This window comes from Vombatus ursinus, unplaced genomic scaffold, assembly GCF_900497805.2.
Source record: "Vombatus ursinus unplaced genomic scaffold, bare-nosed wombat genome assembly UNPS02014838.1, whole genome shotgun sequence".
In the NCBI taxonomy this organism is placed as follows: domain Eukaryota; kingdom Metazoa; phylum Chordata; class Mammalia; order Diprotodontia; family Vombatidae; genus Vombatus; species Vombatus ursinus.
Window position 1 is genome coordinate 574,729 of NW_020954616.1, and position 17,379 is coordinate 592,107.

General features: G+C 38.3%; 1 protein-coding gene across 1 annotated transcript in view; it reads right to left on the minus strand.

Moving 5' to 3' along the window:
- Positions 1-126, minus strand: part of VANGL2 (VANGL planar cell polarity protein 2) — a 36,046-nt gene extending 35,920 nt beyond the window's left edge. The window contains exon 1 of the mRNA XM_027840102.1: positions 44-126. The gene's annotated coding sequence lies outside the window, so the exon portion shown is untranslated. The remainder of the gene's footprint in view (positions 1-43) is intronic.
- Positions 127-17,379: the final 17,253 nt, after the last annotated feature.

The window sequence follows — 17,379 nt, forward strand, 5'->3', positions numbered from 1 at the left end:
TTTTGCAAACTTTGCCCGCGCCCCCCGCGGCCTCAGCACTCACCCGCCGCTCCCGAGCTGGCCCGGTCCGCTCAGTTCCGCCCCGGCCCAGCCGGAGCCTTTGTATGGCAGCGCAGCGCTCCAGGTCGCTCGGAGCGAACTCCGCGCTCCCGGGCAGCGCTGGCGAGGGGGCGGGCGAGGGAGGGGGGTCGCGGGGGGCTCTGGGTCCTGGTCACCCCCTAGCTCTATCCCAGACCGCAGCCTCTTCCCCCTCTGGGCCCCGGGGGGCGGGGGTCGAGGGGGGAGGAGGGGTTCTTCAGGCTCCCATGGCGGGATCGGGGATCAGGGAATCAGGGATCAGGATTCACATCAGGAGCCGGCTGAACATAGGGGGGAGGGGGAAGAGGGAGAAGTGGGAGGGGAGAGGGGAGGGGAGCGGGGGGAGAGCTCACTCGCCAGCACCTCCTCCCAGGCTGTTCCGGTTGCCGCCGCCCCTCCCGCCGCCTCGTCCATTGTCTGCGGAGCCGCAGTTCTCCGACCAGCCAAGCTACTCACCCCTCCCCTCCCCCTGCCCCCTCTGCTCCTAGCTCTCCAAGGCCCTCGGGTTCTTGGAAAGTAGTCGTGGAGGGTGCGCGACCCCAGTCCTGGAACTGTGAGACGGCAGGACCAGAATTCCCGGGCCCCCGCCCAGCTCAGCCGGCAGCCTCTCCGGGGACTGGAGATGGGGATGTCTTCCCGCCTCGTCCGAGACGTAGCTCCCAAACCCTGAGGATGCTACGGACGCTCCCCGCTCTTTGCCCCGTAGCTGTTTTAAAAAGCTAAGGATCTGAGAAGCCGGGAATTCTCTCACACCGATACACCACCCCCCAGTGGCTAGGGAAGAGAGGGCAGTCTGCACCGGGATCCATAGCAAGAGCTCCCCCCTTCCCCATGCGTGCCGGGATTGCCCTCTCCCCCCAAAAATTAATTACTCGGCGTTCATGCTGAGCCAGCCCGGGGAGTAGGGGGATGCTCCCTCATTAGCACTTTCTTCTCCCCTTAGGTTTGAGCTTCGAGATTAATTACAAAGGGAAACCCGCCCTGGGGAAGCAGGGGAGGTGAAGAAACTGGGACGTATCTGGTTGAGTTGAGATGGGGGAGGGAAATTTTTCTATCTCCCCTGAAGCCTGGTGTAGTGGATAGAGGTCTTTCCGGTTTCTCGTCTGGCCTTTGACAGATACTGACCGTGTGACCCTGGGCAAGTCATTTAACCTCTTAGTTCTCTAGGCAACTCTCAGGAAAGACTGTAAATCAAGTTAGAGGGAATTCTATGGCTGTGAAATTACAGATCCTCCTTCCTCCATGACTGTATGGTAGCCTACACTCAGTAACTGCTTAGCAAGTTATCTATTGAATGGATGAATTCTACAAGCATTACGGAGCAGCCACTACGTAGTAGAAGTGACAATAAAGTAATGTTTTAGGTTTGGAGGACAGTCAATTAAAAAGCATTTATTAAACTCCTACTGTGTGCCAAGCAAACAGATAAAAAGACAAGAGAGAAAACAGCTCTTGAACTCAAGGAGCTTACAGTCTAGTCAGAGGCGATAACGTTACATACATATATACACACATATATACATACATACACACATATATTTCTATATGTGTGTTATGCACAAAATAAGGAAAAAGTAATGGAAGAGACACTATTAGCTTTGGGGAATCAGTACAGGACTCAAAAAGTTGGACTTCATCTAAGTCTTGAAGGACACTAGGAAATCTAAGATGGAAAGTGAGTCTAAAAAGCATTTTAACCATGGGGATCGGCAGGTACCACGGCAAGGAAGCAGAGGACTGAGCATCTTATCTGAGGTACAGCAAGAAGGCTATTTTGGCTAGGGAATAATGAGCAAAAAGTAGATTGAAGCCAATCACTCAATCAACAAGTATTTATTGAATGTCTACTATATGCCAAACAAAGCACTAGATGATGGTGACACAAATCAAGAATGAAAGGTCCCTCTTCTTAAGGACCTTACATTCTAAAGGAGAGATACAGGAGTACACATATATATATGCGTGTGTGTACACATATACATATATATACACCGCAAAATTAAGCATACAGAGTGAAGTGCAAGTATATAGGGAACAAATATTAAGAAAATAAAATACAAGGGAGCTAAATACAAGGTAGTTATAGAAGGAGGGCACTGGCAGTTGGAGAGGAGATCAGAAAAGATTTCAGGTAGAAGATGATGCTTGCACTGTATCTTGAAGAAAGAGAGGGATTCTATGAGGAGAAGGTACCTCTCTTGCATAGGGGGAAGCAAGCATAAAGGTTTGTGATGGGAGATGGAGTTCTCTGCGTAAGGAACAGAGAGAAGACAAATTTGGCTGAATCATAGAGTACAGAACGGAAACAAACATGCAACAGGACTGGAAAGGAACTTAAGGGACAAGTTGTGAAGGACCTTAAATGTCAAACAGGAGAGTTTATATTTGATCCTAAAGCTGATAGAGGGTCACTGAGGCTCTACAGGTGGAATGGGAGAAATGAATGGCCTATTTGTCCCAAACTCCTGGCCAGGAGAATTAGAGAGAGGGGCCCACAGTACAAAGCTAGAAAGGTTACCAAAGTTTAGGGTCACCACCAGACCCAGGCAATTCCTGAAAAGTTTGGAAAATCTTTAGTACCATAGATCCAAGCTTAGCTATACTTTCCAGTGGGTCATTTGTTATAACAGGAGTCAAATCTCGGACTTCTGAAGCCATTAAAAATATTTCTTATTGACCTCTCACCTTCCTAGAAGACTTTTGGCAGGAGGCAACTGATAGTTGATATTTTGGTCAGTGAGGCAAGAGGACTAGAAAGAGAGATAGATAAATAGACCAACAGACAAAGCATCTGTTAAGAACTTACCCCAGGCTAGGCACTGTGCTAGGTGCTAAGGATACACATACAAGCAAGCAAGACAGTTTCTGCCATCAAGGAGTCAGCATTCTGAGGGAATACAACACATAAAGGAGTGTTAAGGTGGTGGGGAGGGGAATAGGAATGATTATGATTACTATGTTATCCTACAGTTATACTCCAAAGGTAGCATAAGGATAAGATGTAAGATTTGAACCCAGGTCCTCTAAATCCAAGACCAATGCTTCCCTACCTCTGACACACAGTTGGATTGTAATATCATCAAGGGTTATAGCACTAAAATGGAAATGATTGTTTTCCCTAGAAGGTTTGCTTATTGTCACTTCTAATTGCTACTCCTAGCACCTACAGCTCTTCGCCCCTCTTCTTAGACTAATAGGATGGGAACTGAGAAAAAGCTATCATTTCTATCATTCTCTTCTTGATACTCTTTTCTCTCTAGGTTTCAGTGGCATTGCTGGATCTCTACCATTCATGGTTGGTGCCTGCCAAGGTTCGCTTTTGAGCACTCTTTTCTTCTTCCTCTCTACTGTCTTAAATGGTGATCTCTTATCAGCTCCCATGGATTCAATTATCATCTGCATGCAGAAAAATTATCAGATCTATTTATCCAGTCCTAACATCTCTCCTGGCCTTCAGTTTTTTATCATCAACTGTCTCTTACACATCTCGACCTGGATATCATTTATATATAGATACATGCCTATATATACACATACATGTATGTATATATATGTATATATGTATGTATATATCCATACATGCATGTACATATACATCTAAAATTGTGTATGTATATATGTGTTTTTGTGTGTGGATGGATGGATGGATGTGTTTGTATGCATATATATTCGTTCTCTTTTTCACTGGCTGTTCCCCATCCATACAATGGCCTCCTTTCTCATCTTTACTTCCTGGCTTCCCTGGCTTTCTTCAAGTCTCACCTAAAATCACACCTTCTACAAGAAGCTTTTACCAACCCCCACCCCATCCCATGGCCCCCTTAATGTTTGTTTTCACATTATAAACATTCACTGAATAATCCTATTTCATGGGAATTCTCTTGTAATAAAGCAAAACAATTGAGCAAAACTAATAATATAGTGTCCTTGTCTGACACTGCATGCAACATTTTGCATCATTAGCATGCCCTTCCTCTCTATTTAAAAAAAAATAATAGAAATCTATTGTTTGTCCATCCCACTTACATCTTATTTTTTTAAGGAAAATAATTTCTTGTAGCAAATATACATAGTCAAGCAAAACAAATTCTCTCATTGGTTGTATACATACACACAAAACATATATATGTGTGTATATGTATGTATATACAGTGTGTATATCTTGTGTGTATATGTACATATATGTGTGTATATGTTTATTATGTATACACATTGTGTGTATATATGTGTGTATATATATATATGTGTGTATATATATATATTTCATCTGCTCCCTAAATCTATAACTTCTATCTCATTTTTCATAATCAGTCCTTTGGAATGGTCGTTGTATTGAACATAGTTCTTGTGACCTTCAAAGTTGTTTATTTTTACAGTGTTATTGTTATTGTATAAGTTGTCATACTTGTTCTGTTCATTTCAATCTTCATCAGTTTATAAAAGACCTCAACATATTATTATATCACAAAAAAGAAGAATTTTGAAGACCTCAAAATATTATTATATCACAAAAAAGAATTTTGAAGATTGTATGTGTCTTGTTTGTACTAAGCTGTTTTCATGTTGCCTTCCCCATTAGACTATGAGCTCTTTGAGAGCAAGGATTAAGTTTTGTCTTTCTTTGCATGCCCAGTGCAAAGCAAAATGCCTGGAATATAATAAGCACTTAATAAATGTTTGTTAATTGACTGACCAGCCATCAGATAATGCTAAAAATGTGAAGATGGAAGAGCCAGTAAATGATGGAGCAATAGATGAAAATATTGAAATCAGAAAGAAGAAAGTTTCCAGAGGGGAAAAAAATAATGGCTAAGAATGAGAAAAAGTCTTCTGTTTTGTTTTTAGCTGCACTGGGGGAAAAGGAATATCAAAGAAGGAATAGAACCATTGCTGCTTGGGGTGGTTAAGATGATGAGAATAAGTGATTGAAGGAAGAAAGAGTGACTCATCTTTTATATTGTTTTTCTTTTCTCTACCAAGAAGACTAATATTTGGATTGGAAAAAAAAAGAGAGAACAAAAACAGATAATATAGAATTAATACCTAATATTAGTAGAGAGAAAGTAGGAGAGTGCCTAATGGCCCCTCATCATCCAAAATATTCTCCTTCCTTCTTCAGTGAGTTCCAGGCTTTCTTTCAGAGGAAACTCCTGCCCCCAGATTTTAATTCACATATAAATGCTCCCTCACACACCCTAACTTCCCATTTCTTCAATCTAATCAGTTCTCATGACCAACTCCTCTATTCCACCTCAGCCATACACAGAGATTATCCTGCCTTTAATTTTGCCATCATCCACATATTCCATTTCCATGTCCAAAAGTCCTTTATCTGATAATAATCTTTGGTCATTCCAGCTTTCCCTCTGCCTAACAAACCTCTAACATTGCTCTTTATCCTCTCTGTGACCTCTAATACCTCTACCCCTTAGTTCTTTTCCAGGCTATTACCCTTGCACTGCCTACACTCTCTTCCCTCCCCTATCTTGACCCCTTTGTGAATCAACTCAACTCTACTCTGTCCTCTGCTCTTGAATCCCTTACCTATTACCAATTACAGCTTGCCAAACCCAAACTCTAAATTGCTCCCAACATTTACCTCCTTTCCTCCTATTCATGAGCTGCTAAATGGAATTGGGGGAAAAAATTGTGAAACTATACTAAGTCCATTACAAATGTATGTTATCTAATATCAAATGGGCCCTCACTGAAACAAGGTAATTATTCTCTTTCCTAATTCCAATCTCCATAGAAGCTGACTTATCTCTCCTCAAGCCTCCCACAGGACCACCTCTTCCCACCCTCTAATCTGAGGAGATTGCTGCATATTTCACACACACACACACACACACACACACACACACACACAATGATAGCTGGATAAGATTAAAACTTGTTTTAATTAACTAGAGAAAACTGAGCCTGTAGGGACCTAAGACATAGCCATATAGCATTTATATGCGATCTAATGGGAAAAGTGATTATGGAACAAATAAATCAAGGAAGGCTTCATGAAGGAGGTAACATTTAAGTTGACTTTTAAAGGAAGGATAGAAATTCAAGTGGTGAAGAGAAGAAAAGAATTTCAGGCATAGGAAACAGCATGGCCAAAGGATTATAGAATCATAGTTTGGAGGCTAGAAAGGATCTTAAAGGGCTTTCAGTCCAACCCTTCCCTTTATAAGGGACTGGCCCAAGGACATACAGGTAATAAAGCTGAGCTTCAAACCCAGGTCTTTTGAATCCAAATCCAACACTTCTTCCATAGTAAGACACAAAGTTAGAATGCTTAGGGTATATTTGAGGAATGGAGAATAGTCTAGTTTGAAATAAAACTAGAAAGGTGGAATGGTATATCGTAGAAGAACTTGCATACCAAGTAAAAGAAATAGAATTTCGCTGGTTCTACAAGAGGGAAACACTGAAGGGTTTTGGACAGAGGAGTTTTATATGGAAAAAGAAATTCTGGCAACATTTGGAAAGAGGGGTTGTAGTGGGGAAAATAGAGCAGAAAAACTTATCCAGATAACTAGTAACAAAGAACTCTATCAGAGCAGTGGCAGTGGGAAGAGAGAGTGAGAAAGGATACCAGAGATACGATATGGGGGAAAAGAGATATCATGGAGGCAAAAATCAATAGGACTTGGCAAATTATTGGATATGAGAAGTAAAGGAAAGGAATGAGATGAGTCAAAGATTTAATTAAATCGACATTATACGTTATTTGCAAGGCACTGTGCTAAGTACTGAGGATATAAAAACAAAAATAAAAAGGAAGGTCCCTTCCTTCAAGGACCTTACATTCTACTGGAAAGATAATCCCAAGGCAGAGCTGTGATAGGAGTGGAACCATGGGGGCTTTGACATCTGGTACTAAAATTTAAAGGGACTCAGAGCACTTATAGAATCATTCCCCCAAACTCTCCCAATAATACAGGTGAAAAAACTGAAACCCAAAAGGCTGAGTGACTTACCCAAGGTCACGTAGGTAGTAAGTAGAACAGCTGCGATTCAGTCAACCAGTCAGTAAGCATTTATTATGCATCTACCATATGTCTGATGCCAAATAGAGCATTCTTTCCACTGTAACACACTGCCTCCCTATGATAAGATCCAAATACTATATATTTTTTTTAAATTATGAAACTACTTCTGCTACTCTGCTTTTTGAGACTGGCAAATTCCCCAGCCTCCAAAATTACCCTTGCTTGCCTCCAAGCTAGATTTGGCAGCCTCAAAACTGTAAAGCAGAAAATTAGTAGAGAAGGAAAAAGGTTCCTTAATCCCACGGCTTAGGGACACATTGCAAATGGCACTGGGTGAATTTACTAGAAGGCCACCCATTGAGGGCTCACTGCAAGCAGCATAGCTGTGACAGAGCCCAAGAGAAATGGAAACAAGTAGCTGTGAGAATTATTTCAAGCCCAAAAAAAGCAAGCTGCTGAGTACCCCTACAACTAATGTAGGGTTCTACTCTCCCTATGGAGAAATTAGGCCTCAGGAACTTGAGTTCTTGCCTTGGTCCAACTGTGCCCTCTTCACGCTCCATGACACCTAAGGCAAGCCCTTATTCAATATTCATCTAGTTTAACCATCCCAATTTCAATAATTACTTTCTATATTTTAAAATGACATAAGTTTCCACCAGATGTATCTGTCAGGATCCTTCCCTCTCCTTAAAGTGGTGCTAGATATAGCTAACATATACAGAATGCTTTAAAGCTTGCAAAGCACTTTACAAATATTGTCTCATTTGATACTCACAACAATCCTGGGAGGTAAGTGCCATTATTATCTCCATTTTACAGATGAGAAAACTGAGACTGAGAAAGGTTAAGTGACTTTCCCAGAATCACACTGCTAGTAAGTGCATTGAAGCAAGATTTAAGCTCAAGTCTTCCTTTCTCCATGTCCACTAGCCGCCATAACATTATTAAAATTGCCACATGATAAAGTTATGTTTAAGTGATTTAATTATTTGAAATGACACTTGACCAATGGCATTACTAAAAAGTTTGAATAGGAATGGAGAAAAAAGGTTAAAAAAAAACAGTGTTGTCCATTTGGGGGAGAAATTCTAATTTATTTTAAAAGAGAGGCAGAATTCATTCATCCAACCATATGTGTATCTATATATAAATTTAATATAAAAAGTATAAAATGAATTGCACTACATCTAATTAAAGGATATTAAGGGGGCAGCTAGGTGGCACAGTGGATAAAGCACTGGCCCTGGATTCAGGAGGACCTGAGTTCAAATCTGGCCTCAGACACATAACACTTTTACTAGCTGTGTGACTCTGGGCAAGACACTTAACCCCATTGCCTACCCAAAAAAAAAAAAAAAAAGAGTATTAAGGCATAGACATTAGTCATTAGTCATATGTTTCTACAATTATCTCTTACAAGGATAAATACAAAATTATTGAATGGCAATCAAGTTACATTATTATATTGTATTAGATTTATTATATTGTATTATATTGTGTCATAATATAACGTGCTATATCATGTTATATTCTTAAAGGTAGCTAGGTGGGGCAGTAGATAGAGAGCTGGACCAGGATGTCAGAAGTCAAGGAGCCAAGTTCAAATCTAACCTAAGACACTTTTTACAAACAAATCACTTAATTTCTGACTGCTTCAGTTTCCTCATCTGTAAAATGGGAATAATAATTATAGCAACTACCTCCCATTGCCATTGTGAGACTAAAATGAGATAATACTTGTAGAGCACTTTGCAAACCTTAAAGTGTTATGTAAGTGCTAGCTATTATTCTTTTTTTTTAAATTTTTTAAATTTTTTTTTGGTTACATTTTGAGTTGCCTCCTCCCTCCCTCCTAAATCCACATTAGAGAAGGCCAACATTTGATACAGATATATATGTGGAACCATATAATACATACTTTCATAAATCAGTTCTTTCTCTGGAGGTGGATAGAATTTTCTTTCATAAGTCCTTTGTAGTTGATTTGAATGCTCGTATTACTCAGAATATCTTAGTCATTCTTTGAACAATATTTCTATTACTGTACACAACATTCTCTTGGTTCTGCTTGTTTTGCTCTACATTATTTTATATAAGTCTTTCCATGTTTTTTCTAAAAATCAACCTGCTCATCATTTCTTACAGCACAGTAGCATTCCATCACAATCACATATCACAACTTATTTAGCCATTACCCAATTGATGGCCATCCCCTCAATTTCTAGTTCTTTGCCACCACAAGGAGAGCTACTATAAATATTCTAGAACATATAGGTTCTTTTCCTTTTTCCCTGATCACCTTGGGAAACGGACCTAATAGTGGTATTGCTGGGTCAAAGGGTATATAGAGTTTTATAACTCTTTGGGCATAATTCCAGATTGCTCTCCAAAAATGGTTGAATCAGTTCACAGTTCCACCAACAATGTATTGGTGTCCCAATTTTTTCACATCCCCTCCAACATTTGTTATTTTCCCTTTCTACCATTTTATATAATCTGATAGGTGTGAGATGGTACCTCAAAATTCTTTTAATTTGCATTCTTCTAATCAATAATGATTGTTAATGTGACTATATATAGTTTTGATTTTTTCTTCCAAAAACTGCCTGTTCATATCCTTTGACTATTTATCAATTGGAGAATGACTCATATTCTTACACATTTGACTCCATTCTCTATAAATTTGAGATATAAGACCTTTATTCAAAAAAGTATCTATAAAAATTTTTCCCAATTTTCTGTTTTCCTTCTCATTTTGGCTACATTGGTTTTATTTATATTAAACTTTTCTATTTTAATGTAATTAAAATTATCCATTTTATATCTCACAATGCTTTCTGTCTCTTGCTTATTCATAAATTCTTCTCCTGTCCATAAGTCTGACAGGTAATATGTCCCATGCTTTTCTAATTTGCTTAAGATAATCTCCCTTTATGTCAAGATCATGTATTCATTTTGACCTTATCTTGGCAAATGGTATAAGATATTGGTCTATACCTAGTTTCTGCCAGGCTGCTTTCCAGTTTTCCCAGCAATTTTGACCAAATAGTGATTTCTTATCCCAAAATCTGAAATCTTTACATTTATCAAAATCAAGGTTACTATAATCATTTATTACTGAGTATTGTATACCTACTCTATTCCACTTGTCCATCATTCTATTTCTTAGCCAGTATCAGTTTTAATAATTATCACCTTATAATACAGTTTAAGGTTTGGTACTGGTACCTCCTTCCTTTGCATTTTTTTTCATTAATTCCTTTGATAGTCTTGACCTTTTGTTTTTCCAAATGAATTTTGTTATTTTTTTTTCCTCAGTAAAATAATTTTTGGTCATGTAATTGGGATGGCACTGAATACATAAATTAGTTTAGGTAGATGTCATTTTTATTATATTGGTTCTGCCCATTCATGAACAATTAATTTTTCTTCAATTATTTAAATCTGACTTTATTTGTATAAAAATGTTTTATAATTACATTCATATAGTTCATGGGTTTGTCTGGGCAGGTATATTCCCAGATGTTTTATGTTGTCTATGGTTATTTTAAATTAAAGCTCTCTTACTATCTCTTCTTGCTGGGCATTGTTGGTGATGTTTAGAAATGCTGATGATTTATGTGAGTTTATTTTACATCCCGCTACTTTGCTAAAACTATTCATTGTTTCAACTAATGTTTTAGTTGAATCACTAGGATTTTCCAAATATATCATCATGTCCTTTGCAAAAAGAGAAAGTTTTCTTTCCTCATCTCACATTCTGATTCCTTTGATGTCTTTTTTCTTTTCTTATTGCTATTTCTAGTATTTCTAGTACAATACTGAATGATATTGGTGATAACAGGCATCTTTATTTCACTCCTGATTTTATTGAGAAAGATTCTAGCTTATGCTTGTTATAGATAATACTTGCTGATGGTTTTAGGTAGATGTTTCTTTCCATTTTAAGGAAAAATCCATTTATACCTATGCTTTTCAGTGTTTTTAATAAGAATGAGTGTTGTATTTTGTCAAAAGCTTTTTCTACAACTATTGATGTAATCATATGATTTTTGTGTTTTTGTTATTGATATAATCAATTGTGTTAATAGTTTTCCTTATATTGAACCAGCCCTGCATTCCTGGTATAAATCCCACTTGGTCATAATGTATACTTTTTATGATATATTGCTGTAGTCTCTTACCTTGTATTTTATTTAGGATTTTTGCATCAATATTCGTTAGTGAAATTGATGTATAATTTTCTTTCTCTGTTTCTTCTTTTCCTGGTTTTGGTATCAGCACCATATTTATTCCATAAAATGAGTTTGGTAGGACTCCTTCTTTGCCTATTATTCCAAATAATATATTTAACATTGGAATTAGCTGATCTTCAATTGTTTGGTAGAGTTTATTTGTAAATCCATCTGGTCCTGGTGCTTTTTTCTTAGGAAACTCATTTATGGCCTGTTCAATTTCTTTTTCTAAAATAAGTTTTTTAGATATTCTATTTCCTCTTTTGCTGATGTGGGCAGTTTATATTTTTGTAAGTATTCCATTTTACTTAAATTGTTAAATTTACTGGCATATAATTGGGCAAAATTATTAATAATTGCTTTAATTTCATCTTCATTAGTGGTGTATTCACCCTTCTCACTTTTTTATACTGGTGATTTGGTTTTCTTCTCTATCTTTTTTAAATCATATTAACCAATGGTTTATCTATTTATTGTTCTTTTTCTAAAACCAGCTCCTAGTTTTATTTATTAATTCAATGGTTTTCTTTTATGTGCAATTTTATAAATCTCACCTTTAATTTCTTTATTATTGTTGTTATTATTGTATAAAGTTCTTGAAAGGAATATTCAATTTTAAGTCAAACTTTATCGAGTGCCTACAAAAAAAAAACAAAAACAAAGGATGCTTATTGTCCAGATTTTGTTATGCTCTGATATGTTATTCAAGGCTCTGCTCCAAAGCTACAAATTTGGGAGAATAGGCAAATGGTAGTAACACAGACAACAGAATTGGGACCAGATAAATAAAGCTGGTCTATCTTAGGTTCTATGGATGGACAAGGAACTGGGTCTAGAATTAAACTGAAAGGAAGGCTGCACTGCTCTGGAGAATTGGTACTGTTCTCTTAATGACCCCAACCTTCTCTTTGAAACAAAGGCCCATCTTTAAAAAAAAATCAATATTATTCTAGTGATCCTATTAATAAAAATAATTAGTTAAAATAAGAGGCTACCATATTTCTACTCCCCTCCCCAACAGTCTCACTGTGAGCTAGAGTCTCTACTTACTGAGGTCACTGCTCCATAATCTCTATATCTTCTCTCATCTCACCTAACTAAAAGTTCATTTCTGGATCTTTTCAATCTGCTCTCCCTGATCAGTTACACTTTGAGAAAGTTTACCCAGACACAGAAAATGGGGCTTTGCTCCAAAGTTGCAAACACAGGACAATGGGCAAATGGCACTGCCACATATACAAATTGGGATACAGAAGGAAAAGTAGGTTGAGGGGGATAGATATTAAGCACAGTTTTCAACAGGTTGAATGTGAAGTGACATTTGAGCATTTAAGTGGAGATGTTGAGGAGTTAAGGGAAGGAGAGAGCTTGTTCCAAGGGGATTCTTATACATTTGAGGTCCTGGAGTTCAGAGTACCAGAAGTACTAATGGGCCTACAATGGAGATCTGTATCCATCTAAGGTCCTGAGCATAATACTGATTCTCTGGCTACCAAAGATACTGAAAGGACTGGCCTTTGGAGACCCAACGATTGGAATGAAAGTACTCACCCCACTTGGGAAGTATCTTCTGGGTGTATTTGAGATAACGTTATACGGCTGGCACAAAGCATCAGTCCAGATTGAGACTGAGCACCAGTTATTACTGACCCAGATTGCTGGACAAAAATCCCTACTGACTACTCCCACCACCTATGTCCTCTCTAGGTTTGAAGTGACCAGCCATGGGAACACCACTACCTGTTCTCATCATAACAGGACCATGGAGATCCCTAATCAATTGGTTGTTCCCCTTCACCAAGCCAAGCAAACTCAACTTCTGCTGCCCTTGTCATTATGATTCAGAGCTAAGAAGTAAATCCCTTCCCCCTCCTACCTCTACCTACATTCTCATGATAATCCTGCTGAGCTCCACCCCTGTATAGTCCATATCCTCCTTAGCTCTTTAGGACCTCCCACCCCATTGTTAACTAGGTCCCCTCGCACCTACCTTCATCATCACTTCACCTCACACTCTTCTTATCTTTTGCCATCATCTGCTGTCTTCCCAGTCATTCTCTCCTTTCTCAGAGTTCTGTACACTTTTCACAGCCTTCCCATCCACCCTAACCCCTGCCCTCATGCTGATAGAATTCAATAATCATTTCATTGTCACTTCAAATACCTTAGCATTCCAATTACCCAATGTCTTCAATTCTCTCTGTGTATCTCCACTCCACTTAATCCAACCATAATCTTAATTTTACCATTTCGCATAACTCTTATAACTGATAACTCTGAAATCCTTCTCTGATCATCACCTCTAATTCTAGTTTCCATTTTCCTCTTGTCCTCACTCTTTTAAACCTATTCTTCAACCTATGACCTCCAAACTCTCTACCCATCTCTTTTCTCCTGGCTCATCATTCCTTCTCTAGAATCACTTTCTTCCATTTACAATTTTGACTTTATAATTTATAGGTTCAACTATACACTGTCCTTTATCCTTAAATTCCTTGTCTTATTGCTGCTCATGCCTTGCCAAATCCCAACTCTCAATTAGCCCCAATATCCATCTCATTCTAACTCATGTACTGCTGAATTTTACCAGGAAAAGACATAAACTTACTGGCTAGCTCCACTATGGATCTACTTTTTCTAATATCAACTTGGTCTTCACCACTGCATGGCAATCCTCTTATTCTCTGATTTAATCTTTAATTGTAAAAAAAATAGGAACTTAATAAACACCAAGATAAATATTTCCATTAACCTTTAGAGTGAGAGAGGATTATACATGAAACTGCAAATTTCTATAATATTAAGTTTGCTTTGCAAGAATACAATAAATTCAAAATGTAATTTTCAAAGATGTCTTGCTTGTCTGTCATTCTTTCTGTCCTTCCATCTATTCTTTTGTCATTTGGGGGGAAGGGGACTTTATCCTTAATCTCTCTCCACCCTCACCTCTTTTTTCCAAATGAAAAAAAAAAGAAAAAAGATAAACAAAACCCTTGTAACCAATACACATATTTAAGCAAAGCAAATTCCCACAATGGTCTCATCATATATACATTCATACATACATATGTATATGCACATGTATGTATGTATTTTTCTGTATCTTAAGTACATCATCTTTCTGTCAGGAGATGGGCAGCATGCCTTATCTTTGGTACTCTGGAACAGTAGTTGGTTATTGCATTTATCAGTATGTTTTTGTTGTTACTTTATAAATTGTTCTTCTGGCACTGCTCACCTCATTCTGTATTAGTATAAGTTTTTCCAGGTTTATCTGAAACACACTCTTTTACCATTTCTTATAGCATAATATTCCGTTATATTTATATGCCACAATTTGTCTAACTATTCCTCAATTGATGAACAGCCTCCCCCTTAAGCCTTTGCCACTACAAAAACAGCTATGACCAATGTTTATACATAATGACTCCTTTTCTTTGGGTCTTTTTTCCTCTGGGGTATAAGCCTAACAATATTATCACTGGTTGCTGGTTGTTGTCCTTCATTCTCTACGAGGACGAAAATGACATCACTATGCTAATGTCAAGTTACAGTGTATCTGACTGCAGCTGATCAAACCAATACAAGCTCGGAATGCTCTACCACTGGTCGAGCACAAATAGGCCATATGAACATTTGGGATGGCTTCTCTAAATTTGCACATCTCACACTTCTTTCGAACTACTTTCAATTTTGCTTTGCTCACAGAACACAGCACCTCCTCTAATGAGGGCATGCCATGCTGGGCAGTCCTGTGCCCATGTCTCCCATGTCACACAATCAATTCCAAAGTTCTTAGGTCAAAGAATACCCATAGTTTAGTGACTTTGGGGGAATAGTTCCAAACTACTATTCAGAATGGCTGGACCAATTCACAGCTCCACCAAGAATGCATTAATGTACCTATCTTCCCACAGCCCCTCCAACATCTGTAAATTTCTCTTTTTTTTTTTTTTTTTTGTCATTTTAGCTGAGCTGATCGCTATGAGGTAGAAACAAAGAGTTGTTTTAAATTACGTTTCTCTCATTATTAGTGATTTGGAGAATTGTTAGATATAACTGTTGATAGCTTACATTCCTTCCTTTAAAAACCTGCCTGTTTGTGTACATTTACTTATTATTTATTTATTTATTGTTCTTATAAATTTGAATCAATTCTTCATATATTTTGTAAATGAGATCACATGAATTTCCCGTTGTCATCCCAAACTCAGCATGTCAAAAGCGGAACTTACTATCTTTCTCCCTAATTCTCTCCTTTTCCAAATTTCCCTGTTTTTGTTGAAAGTACCACCATCCTTCCACTGCCCCAGTTTCTGAACATTTGATTAATCCTTGAATCTTCCCTCACCCTCATTCTCCAAATCCAATCAATTGCTAAATTTTGTCTATTCAACCATCACTACCTTTCTCATATTTGTCTCTTTACATACATACGTCCAGAGAGAGAGAGAGAGAGAGTCAGTCTCCAAGTATTTATCATTTGTCATTTAAATCGCAATAACCTCCTTGCCTACATGCTTTCCCTTTTCTAGGCCATCATTCACAGAGCTGCCAAATTAATATTCCTAAAGCACAAGTCTGACCATGTGATTCCCCTGCTCAAAAATCTTCACTGGCTCTCTATTGCTTCTAGGGTAAAACACAAACTCCTCAACCTGGCATTTAAAGCCCTCCACAGTCTAGCTTGCGCCTCCCTTTATACTCCGTTATGTACTTTACTTTCCAGCCAAATTGGCTTACTAGCCAGAAACAACGTTCTTTCTTCTCCCTCCTTGCCCTGCCTCAGACTATCTGTCACACACCTGAATACAAGCCAACCATACCCTTACTATTATCATCCCTAGCTTCCTTCAAGTCTCAGTTCAGGTACAACTACCTACTCAAAGCTTTTCTTGATCCTTCCAGCTATTGGTATTTTCTCTCTTATGAAATTAATTTGCATTTACTAATCTATGTACATATTGTATCCCTGAAGTAGAATATGTTTCTTAAAAGCAAAAACTTTTATTTCTGCCTTTGTGTTCCCAGTGTTTAGCACAGTGCCTAGTATGCAAATTAATTTCAGTTTTCATTGCCCAACACAGCAGCTTGAACAATTAGTCATTTAATAAATATTTGTTTAAATAAATTAAATTGAATTTCATCATGTACAGTAGTTGGAGATGTGAGTCTAAAGTAGAGTTCCTGGTAGCAGTCCCCATTCTAATAAATTCCCATATGGAGTCCAGGACTCCTGCCTCTTCACTGCAGAAATAGGGGCACACCTTGGCTTCTACATATCCACACTTTACACTCGATTTATGAAGATGATGAAGAAACTGAAGCCCAAAGATAAGGCTTAGATTTCCCTAGGAAGGAGGAAGGGAAAAGTGCTGATTAAGCACCTACTATGTGCCAATAAGCACCTACAATGTCCAAAGGTTCAAGTACCTCTTTCCTACTATGTAGCAGGCACTGTGCTAAGCACTTTATAAATCTTATCTCATTTGACCTTCACAACAACCCTGGGACGTAGGTGCTATTATTATCCCCATTTTACAGTTGAGGAAGCTAAGGCAGACAAAAGTCAAAAGACTTACCTAGAGTCACACAGCTAGTAAATGTCTGAGACCAGATTTGAATTTAGGTCTTCCTGCCTCCCTGCCCACACTCTACTTGGCTCCCTGGGAAACAAGATAATCTCAGGGTTGGAAGAGATCTCAAAGGCTATCTAATCTAATCTGTAATTGAACCAGAATGCACTCTTTAAAAAAATAATAAAATAGACAGCTGGCCATAGAACTTTCTCTTGAAGACTTCTAGTACGGGGGAAACCAATACCTTCCAGACAGCACATCCTAGTTTTAGTTAACTCTAATTGTTAAGAAGCTTTTCTTACATTGACCTAAAACCTGCCTATCTGCAATGTCTAACCCTTTCTCCTATTTCTGCCTTCTGGATCCAGGCTATAAAAATCTAGTGTCTCTTTACACATGACAGCCCTTCAGATATTTGAAGACAGAATTTGTGTCCCATTTCCACCCCCATTCCCTAAGGATTTTTGTCCTCCAAGCTGAATATCCCTAATTCCTTCA